A 10,330-nucleotide genomic window follows, 5' to 3' on the forward strand; every position below is an offset into this window, starting at 1 on the left:
GAAATAATAAGTGAAGAAAGGTTACCTCTTGGACAACGTCGTGAAGGAGTTATGTCTTCAATATGTGCAATTACTAGATATATCAAGGATCACTATTATGGAGATAATAAGTTCGTTCTCTTGGGGCGTCATCATCTGTTGCTAGACTATGAGAGATGATCTTTGGGCTAGTAAAATAGCCCAAAGCCCGCTAGAATGGATCCTATGAGGTCACACACAAATGTATTGGGTTAAGCAAGTAAGAGGCCCATTATTGGGCCTTATGAGTATTTAACTAATCATGAATAGGATTGGGCTAGTGTAGTTTGATTGGGATTAGGAATTGGGCTTGGTCATGGACTCTTATTTATGGATATGATCTATAAATAAGATCTATGCCTAGGGTTGCAGGGACAAGAGTCACAATCAACTTACAGTGAATTGTGAATCAAGGCAACCAATCCCAATTCCCTCATCTCTCTCTCTCTCACGGCACCCCTCTCCCCCCCCTTGGACTTGCGGTTGACCACCCCTGGTGGTGTTCGCGGTGGTTCGTGGTGGTTCGTGACTAGTTCGTTGCTCATACCTCTCCGTAGAAGGTCGATTGAAGAGTTCGATCGCGACTAACTAGCATTAGAGGAGGTCTTAACCTGTGCCTGTGGACCAAGTAGAGGAATCACGTTTGAGGTTCTTTGTCTCCCTTGTTCTTGCTCGATTGCTAGTGGAATCACGCTTCAAAGGTATAATTCTTACTCTTTATGTGTTATGCATGAGATCCTTGGTTAGGTGCTATATGAATATGATTCATGATTATTTCCGCTGCGTAGTACCTATAATCCCCTACAGTGGTATCAGTTAGCCTCTTGCAATTACATATATTGAGTATTAAACCTTTGTTGATCCACAATTTTAACTCAATTAGGAAGGAGAATAATTTAATTATGGGTCAATTATTATATTAAATGTGATTTAACAATATAGAATCATTAAAGTTGTTTAATTTGTTCCATATTAGCCCTAATTGATTCGAAAATTGCCCTATGATGTTCAAAAAATTCGAACCCCCCCTTTAATATTTCGAAATTTTCGAAATCATTAACCCTAATTTGTGAAATTTGTGTTTTTTTATTTTGATTTAATTCGAAAGTTTTATGTTTAAAGAATTTAATCTAATTGATTTCATGATAAATTATGAATTTTTCATGATCAACCTATTTAATTTAAAAGTTAAACTGAATTGGGATTAAATTCATGAAGAACCCTAATTTTAAAATTGGATGGACCACACTAATTTTAATTTTAATAAAATTGTTTTGTTTTAAATTAAAAATCAAATCAAAAAAAAAAAAAAGGGAATTGAGGTGCGGCAGCCGCGGCTAGGTGGCGCAGCCACGGCGACTGCCGCACCGATGGTGGTCCAGGAGGGAGAGCGGCTGGGCACGGGTCAGTCAAAGGGGCAGCGCAGCAGTGCACCACCCCGATGTGTGTGCTGCTGCTGCTGTCCGCGCGTCGTTGTAGGGGCAGCGCACACCGCAAGGTGTGCGGCCACCGTGGCCGGCTTCGGCTGGCCACACCACGGTGGATGACGCGGGTTTTTCAAAAGAAAAAAAAAATTCATTTTATTTTATTTTGGATAAAATCAGTTTTCAAAATTAAAATTAAAAGATAAGTTTTGATTTTGAAAGGATAATTAACAAAATTAAAGTTGTTGATTTTGTTAAGATAGGATAACTATGGAGCAAAAGATTCTATTTGGATAATAATTGATTAAGTAATATGATTATCCCATAATTATTTTAGGATATTAATTGATTTAAAATATGTGATTGGCAAGTAATTAGGATAGAATCTCCTAAAGGTTAGGATAATCATGGAAAATAAATGTGATTTATCTTCCATAATTAAAATAAGATTTGATTCTATCTCATACCTAAATTAAAATATATGATATTTTATAATTGGTCATGAATAATATATGATATTATCTAATTACAGTAATTAATTAATTTATTAAAATATGAGATATTTTAGGAGCCATGTTTCCTTTACTGTGAACATTCGATGTTGTAGTTTAGGAAAGCATGATGAGTGATTTATTATATGGCATTTTATAATATATGATGTTATATATTGCTATATAGACTAGTATGGCCCATAGGTTCTAAATACGATCTGCGCATCGTTTCGTATTTTTGTAATCTAAATACGATCTGCGTACCGTTAAGTATTTTTGTAATTTATTTTATTTTATTTAAGTAGTAGATAGAATAGAATAGAATTACATGTTGTAGTTAATCCAAGAATCCATGGAGTGGAGGCCCAAAGGAGCAAGATGGATGAGATCCATGAAGCTTCAAGTGGGAGCTTTTGCTTTATTAGTTTTCTTAGGATTAAGGGGCCATACTATGTCATGTTTTATTTATGCATTAGTAGATTATGCATGTTAGATTTTATTTATGTTGTTTGATGATGCGCTAGAGTTCACTAAATAATCACAACATAATAAATCTAGGTCCCAGTAATATTGAGGTAGCTTTTCCAATCAAAAACCCGATGAAACCTTTGATATTTATGATGGGTCATGCCAAAGCAGGGTGTCATATTATATCTTAGGGGAGTGGGGGTAAAACAAATTTTACACTTTTGATTGGTTATACTCAACAAGGTTACCTAAAGAGTTTAGAACCTTGAAGCTAAGGGTAATAATTAAACATGTGACGGTTAATTATTCAACCAAGAGTTACAAGAGTTGTAATCAGTAAAGAGTTTACTCGCCTTGAAAATGTAATAGTTGATGGTAGGGCCAAAGTCCGGTTAATTATTGCACAAATAAAGGATCTTGGAATCATTCTATTCAATAGGGATCAATTAATAATTGAATGAATGTTTTAAAGTTACCAATTTTATAATCTCTTATGGTACTTTAAACATAATTATTGAATTTTGCCTCGTTTTTGTTTGTAGATGAATAACTTATACGACAACACAATTTTACCAATGAAACTTAACTTAAGGCTGAATCTCAGAAACTTCAGGGAACGGGAAAAGGAGTTGAGAAATGTTCTCACAAGCCATGGGCTTGAATCTCGTTTATACATTCCTGTTGAGAGCAAATACACAGAAAAGTATGGAGCTGAAAGACATGCTGAAATTGTTTCAGCTGCAGAGAAAATCATAGAGCTCATTTTAGAATCTATTCCAACTTGTTGGAAAAGAAGATTCAGGCACTATAAGCTGACCATATTGTACAAATGTCTTCGTGCTATCTGTCGAGGTGGCATAGGAGCACTAGGCAGTGGAGGCATAAATGATCAAAATGTAAGAGAGGTCATTAACTCGATCCCTCAAATTTATTATTCCTGGACTGACAGTGTAAGTTATGAGGCTTACAATGTTCGTTGTAAAATAATGGCTAAAAGACTCATGCCTGGTCAGTCAGTAAGGGCCCATGTAAGGGAATTGATTGAAATGTTCAATCAAATGGATGTCCTTGGAAAACCGATCGATGATGACTGTGCTCATGATATTATTTTGTTCTCACTCCATGATGGTTTTGACATTGTCAAGCTCACTCATAATGATGAGGGATCTTCGGTGACATTGATCAATATGTTGCTTAACCATGTTGAGGAGTTCCTGAAGAGGAGAGGAAGCGAATGCTTCTTTTGCGGTAGTTGGCCATGCCATACACCAGGGTGTCCCCACTATACACCAGTGAAAACTGAAGGTAAAGAGTTACTTGATGTTTTCGTTGTAGAAATTAATCTTACTTCTTCTTCCACTTGGGTATTTGATACCGGATGTTGTGCTCATGTCGTTAATAATGTGCAGGGCTTGAAAGAAAGTAAGAAGTTGGCAAAAGAGGAAGTAACGCTTTAAGTAGGAAATGGAGCAAAAGTTGCTGCACTTGCTATTGGAAGCTATCATTTGAGACTTCCCTATGGAGTTATTTTGGTGCTTAATAACTGTTATTATGTACCAACAATAACTAAAAACATTATTTCAGTTCCTGTTTTAGATTCTGAAGGATTTTCATTTGAAATAAGAGACAAGTGTTGTTTTATTTCGAAAGAAAATATGTTATATGCCAACGCCAAATTAATTAATGGTTTGTATGTATTAGAATATACAACCCATGTCTACAATATTGATCATAAAAGGCAGAAAACAGATGGTTCAAACCCAACTTACCTATGGCATTGTAGGCTTGGTCACATAAACCAAAAGCGCATCCAGAAATTACATAAGGATGGACTTCTTTCTTCATTTGATTATGAATCATTTGAAAATTGTGAGTCAAGCTTGCTTGGGAAAATGACTAAGTCACCCTTCACGGGTATAGGTGAAAGAGCTAGTGATCTTTTGGGACTCATACATACGGATGTGTGTGGACCAATGAGTTCAAAAGCACGGGGTGGGTTTAACTACTTCATTACTTTTACTGATGATTTAAGTAGGTATGGTTTTGTCTACTTAATGAAGAACAAATCGGAATCCTTTGAAAAGTTCAAAGAATTCCAGAATGAAGTACAAAACCAACTTGGGAAGACGATTAAAGCATTGCGATCAGATCGTGGTGGTGAATATTTAACCCAAGAATTTGATGAACATCTGATTAATTGTGGAATAATTTCACAGTTAACTCCTCCAGGAACACCACAGTTGAATGGTGTGTCAGAAAGGAGGAACAGGACTTTACTTGATATGGTGAGGTCCATGATGAGCTTTACTGATCTTCACATATCGTTTTGGGGATATGCATTAGAAACAGCTGCCAGAGTACTAAACAGAAGCCCGTCCAAAGCAGTTGAGAAGACACCATATGAGATATGGACTGGAAAAATTCCAAGGTTGTCTTATCTCAAGATTTGGGGTTGTGAAGCCTATGTAAAACGTTTACAAGGTGATAAACTACAACCTAAATCAGACAAGTGTTTCTTTGTGGGCTATCCAAAAGAAACAAAAGGGTATTACTTCTACAATCGCGAAGATAACAAAGTGTTTGTTGCTCGCGATGGTGTCTTTCTAGAAAAGGAATTCCTGTCTAGAAAGCCAAGTGGGAGTAAAGTGATTCTCGAAGAAATTCGAGACGAGCAACAAATGGATGTGGATAACACCACATCAGAGGCGAGGGCGCATGAATCGATTAATCATGCGTCGGAGCAAGCTAATTCGACTAGCAAGACTCCTATCGTCCCACTTGAACCTAGTTCTTGCGAAAATCTTCAAAGAGTTGGAGAGAATATTTCTATTGTTGCTCCTACCCCTCGTAGGTCTACCAGAATCAGAAACAAACAGTTTGTTGAGGTTCTGATAACTGAGGATTCTGAAATCTTCTTACTGGAGAATGAAGAACCTACTACCTACAAGCAAGATTTGGCGAGCCCCAACTCAGATAAATGGCTTGAGGCCATGAAGTCCGAAATGGAATCAATGTGTGAAAATGAAGTGTGGACCCTAGTTGACTTGCCTGATGGGGTAAAACCTATTGGTTGCAAATGGGTTTACAAAATTAAAACAGACAAGGATGGAAATGTCTACATCCATAAAGCAAGACTGGTTGCGAAAGGATACAGACAAATTCATGGTATTAACTATGATGAGACCTTTTCCCCAGTAGCCATGCTTAAGTCCATTCGGATACTTCTAGCGATTGCTGCATTTTTCGATTACGAAATTTGGCAGATGGATGTCAAAACCGCCTTCTTGAATGGGTTCTTGATGGAGGAAGTGTATATGACACAACCTGAGGGTTTTGAGGATTCAGAAAATCCTAGTAAGGTATGCAAACTTCAGAAATCCATTTATGGATTCAAGCAAGCATCCAGGAGTTGGAATCTTCGTTTTGATGAAGCAATCAAACAGTTTGATTTTCTCAAAAGTGAAGAGGAACCTTGTGTATACAAGAATTCTAGTGGGAGCAGCATAGTTTTCCTAGTCTTGTATGTAGATGACATACTACTCATGGGAAATGACATACCAATGCTTGAGTCAGTCAAGGAATGGTTGAAGAGTTGTTTTTCCATGAAGGACTTAGGTAACGCCGAGTACATTTTGGGAATCAAGATCCATCGAGACAGGTCTCGAAGGTGATTGGACTAAGTCAAGAGACTTATATTGATAAGGTTCTTGACAGGTTTGAGATGACAAAATCCAAGAGAGGATTTCTCCCCATGTCTCATGGCATTACGCTCAGTAAATCTCAATGTCTGGTTATGCCGGATGGGATGAGACGTATGGCTATCACTCCTTATGCTTCTAAAATAGGATCGATAATGTATGCCATGATTTGTACGAGGCTGGATGTTGCAATTTCTCTAAGCATGTGTAGCAGGTTTCAGGCAAATCCAGGTGATGCACACTGGACAGATGCCAAGAACATCCTTAAGTACTTGAGAAGGACGAAAGGAATGTTTCTAGTTTATGGTGGCGAAGATGAGTTGGTTGTCAAAGGTTATACGGATGCGAGTTTCCAAACGGACAGGGATGACTTTAGATCACAGTCTGGGTACATTTTCTGTCTGAATGGAGGAGCAGTGAGCTGGAAGAGTTCGAAGCAAAGCACTGTCGCAGACTCTACAACAGAATCAGAATATTTGGCTGCAGTTGAGGCAGCCAAAGAAGCAGTTTGGATAAAGAAGTTCCTAACTGAGCTGGACATTGTACCAAGTGCTCAAAATGGAATTGAATTGTATTGTGACAACAATGGCACCATTGCTCAATCAAAGGAGCCTAGGTCACACTTCAAATCCAAACATGTAGAGAGGAAATATCACCTCATTCGAGAAATCGTTAACAGAGGAGATGTGAAGATGTGCAAAGTTCATACGGATGAGAATATCGCTGATCCTCTTACCAAACCCCTTCCACTACCTAAGCATGAGAAACATGCTAGTGAAGCTGGATTGAAGCAAATGATGTAATTAGAAGTTGTATTTATTTTTAGAGAAAAATAAGTTACATATGTAATACACTCATTTGCAGAATTATGTTTAATCAGAAATTTTAATATTTCTCTTATTTAATGATGGTTTTCAATATTAAATAAAATGTCCAAAATAATTATAGATTGATGGGCTCATCAGGTTGATGACCTGGTGAATGAAACCCCACAGGTGAACAAAATCCATGTATTATTTAAGTTCCTAGTTCAAAATCATTAAATTGGACACAAATGATTTCTAATAATGGACTAGCATGTAAGATTGATTGGATAGCGTAGTTTCATGGGCTATAGGAGCATAGTGAGGCTCGGTCAATCACATGGATATGCATGAATGATGCATGATCGAACTATAGACCTACTTTGAAGTTCAAGTATAGAGCTTCCGGATATATTAGTGGATTCCTTTGACATGAGTGGAACATTGATTTCACTCAATGGATGTTATGGCTGTGGTACACTCAAACGTCTACCCGTAACTGGAGATTATAAAGGGTGTTTCCCGGTTATTTCTGAAATTGAGTGGGAGCTTTGATTGCCACAAGATTGGATTGAGTCTACCTATTTAAATAGGAATGTGTCTTGGCCCCTTGAAGAGGGAGAATTCAGAAAATGCATGGTCGTGCTCAAATGGATTACACAGTAATCATTTGTTTTGTAATTCTCACTTAGTTTTCAAGAAAAGATTTGTGGACTAATATGATCACGACATGAGATGCAATCATATTATCAAATCGGCACACATTGACTTAAGGAATTCGAATATTGCGTACTTGTCTCAGACAAGTGGGAGATTGAAGGAGTTATGTCTTCGATAAGTGCAATTACTAGATATATTAAGGATCATTATTATGGAGATAATAAGTTCGTTCTCTTAGGGCGTCATCATCTGTTGCTAGACTATGAGAGATGATCTTTGGGCTAGTAAAATAGCCCAAAGCCCGCTAGAATGGATCCTATTAGGTTACACACAAAGGTATTGGGTTAAGCAAGTAAGAGGCCCATTATTGGGCCTTATGAGTATTTAACTAATCATGAATAGGATTGGGCTAGTGTAGTTTGATTGGGATTAGGAATTGGGCTTGGTCATGGACTCTTATTTATGGATATGATCTATAAATAAGATCTATGCCTAGGGTTGCAGGGACAAGAGTCACAATCAACTTACAGTGAATTGTGAATCAATGCAACCAATCCCAATTCCCTCATCTCTCTCTCTCTCTCACGGCACCCCTCTCCCCCCCCCCCTTGGACTTGCGGCCGACCACCCCTGGTGATGTTCGCGGTGGTTCGTGGTGGTTCGTGACTAGTTCGTTGCTTATATCTCTCCGTAGAAGGTCGATTGAAGAGTTCGATCGCGACTAACTAGCATTAGTGGAGGTCTTAACCTGTGCCTGTGGACCAAGTAGAGGAATCACGTTTGAGGTTCTTTGTCTCCCTTGTTCTTGCTCGATTGCTAGTGGAATCACGCTTCAAAGGTATAATTCTTACTCTTTATGTGTTATGCATGAGATCCTTGGTTAGGTGCTATATGAATATGATTCATGATTATTTCCGCTGCGTAGTACCTATAATCCCCTACACGTCGTCCCGACGACAGGTAGCCGCGTTCCTCATCCGGACGAGCTGGCTCCGGAAGGCATCTACGCATCGTGCCATAGCCGAAACCACCTCGCGTGAGAACTGTCATAAAAATAAGTCAGTGAAAATACATGGTAACTGAATACAAAATTCTGAATCAAAACAAGGCTTACACTGGTCTGGTGGCGAGGAATCAACCGCTCCACGAAGCGCTCGCCCTCGGAAGCCGGAGAAATCATCTCCTCGATCGGCCCGTATATCCCCTGGTAGTGAATGGACATACGGGGCGACACAAACTCAGCAGGACCATCCTGATAAAACAGAAAGAAATCAGTAAGGTATTACTTGGGGGCTACTCAGCGAAAAATGAAAAGCTAAGAATCTTACCCTCACATCCTTAGCCGGTACAGGGGCTGGAGCTAATAAAGGTATTAGCTCTTCAGCGTAACACCGCCCAAGGATCACATGGGACCGCTAGAGGGAACCAGATCCCTCGGCCCTGCTCGACAACTGTCTCTCGTCGAAGATATGACGTGGCGGAGGAGCAGGAACGACGAAAACATCGGAAGAGTGCTGTCTAGCAACTCTCTCTCCTAAATACACAACCGCTCCGTAGGTCCCCAGAAAATAGCGACGCTTAGCAGAGTAATGTGCGGCTAATCCAGGGACTGTCCAACCGCCCCACGGTCGGTATACTACCTCAGGTCCCTATAAAAAGCACCAATCAGGCCAGCATATGTCTAAAATACCACAGAAGAGCAAGATAAACGCTAAGAGTCGTACCGAGATGATCCGGCTCCGGACACGTGCAGTAGACATGTCCACATGGTGGCCGCCCCAAGAGGCGCTCACCGGATATCCCCTCGGCGATGGTCTCGCAGGCGCAACGGAAGGAAAGTACTCGTAGAACCAGATCTACAAAAAAGTTAAAAGCGTGAGTAAATGCTAACTAATATATAGGACAAAACTTTATAGGGAATAATGTTTACCTCTACGACCTTCCAAAAAGCAGACAAAGCGACGTTCGTCCTAAAGGACCGGTGACAACACGAGTCCCTCAGCGCACGAACGAAATCAGCGTAGGCCAAGCTGGCCCAGTCATAAGTCCCGATCCGCTGGAGATCACGGACAGCAGGGAGGTAGTAAAGCAATGCCCTACTACCCTTGTCAGGGGAGAATGTCCCTGACAATAACATCAGCATAAAGATGCGCACCCGCTGCTCTCGGGTGGTCGCATCATCATCAAGAGCCGCTGCCAGCGTCGAGCGGCGAATCCCTCTAACACTAAACTAAGTCGTCTCGACCTCAGCTCGGGCCCGAATAGCAATCGGCCCCAACAATTCCTCGACCTTTAAAGAAAAGACGTCGATCTCACCGTCGAACGGCAGCGGCACAGAAGTGAACTCCAGTCCTGTGATGAGACTGAAGTCTGTAGGGGTGACCATCATCTCACCCCAAGGAAAATGGAAGGTGTTGGTGGTGTCCCAAAAGAACTCCACCAAAATCACGCACTACGTGGTGACCCCCGCTAGAGGCGACCATAGCCTCGGAGGTCTCGAACAGAGTAACTAGCCCGTAGGACTCCCATAGGAGTCTCGTCTCACGGTCTCTGGCGATGTGCATCCTGTACAAATCACCTAGACCATCACAGCCAGAGCCGTGATGCCGTGTCCTCCCAGGCTCGGTTCCCCGTCTCACCCTCTCAGAAATGTGGTGGACAGGGGCAAAGAACAAAGTCTGCTCATCCCACTCCGGGAGCCGACCAAGCGAAGTGGACGGCGTGGCGTCGTCCTCCACGGGCTCATGCTCCCGTCTAGTTTTTCGGGA

This window comes from Chenopodium album, chromosome 6 (assembly GCF_948465745.1).
Source record: "Chenopodium album chromosome 6, dcCheAlbu1.1, whole genome shotgun sequence".
NCBI classification, from domain to species: domain Eukaryota; kingdom Viridiplantae; phylum Streptophyta; class Magnoliopsida; order Caryophyllales; family Amaranthaceae; genus Chenopodium; species Chenopodium album.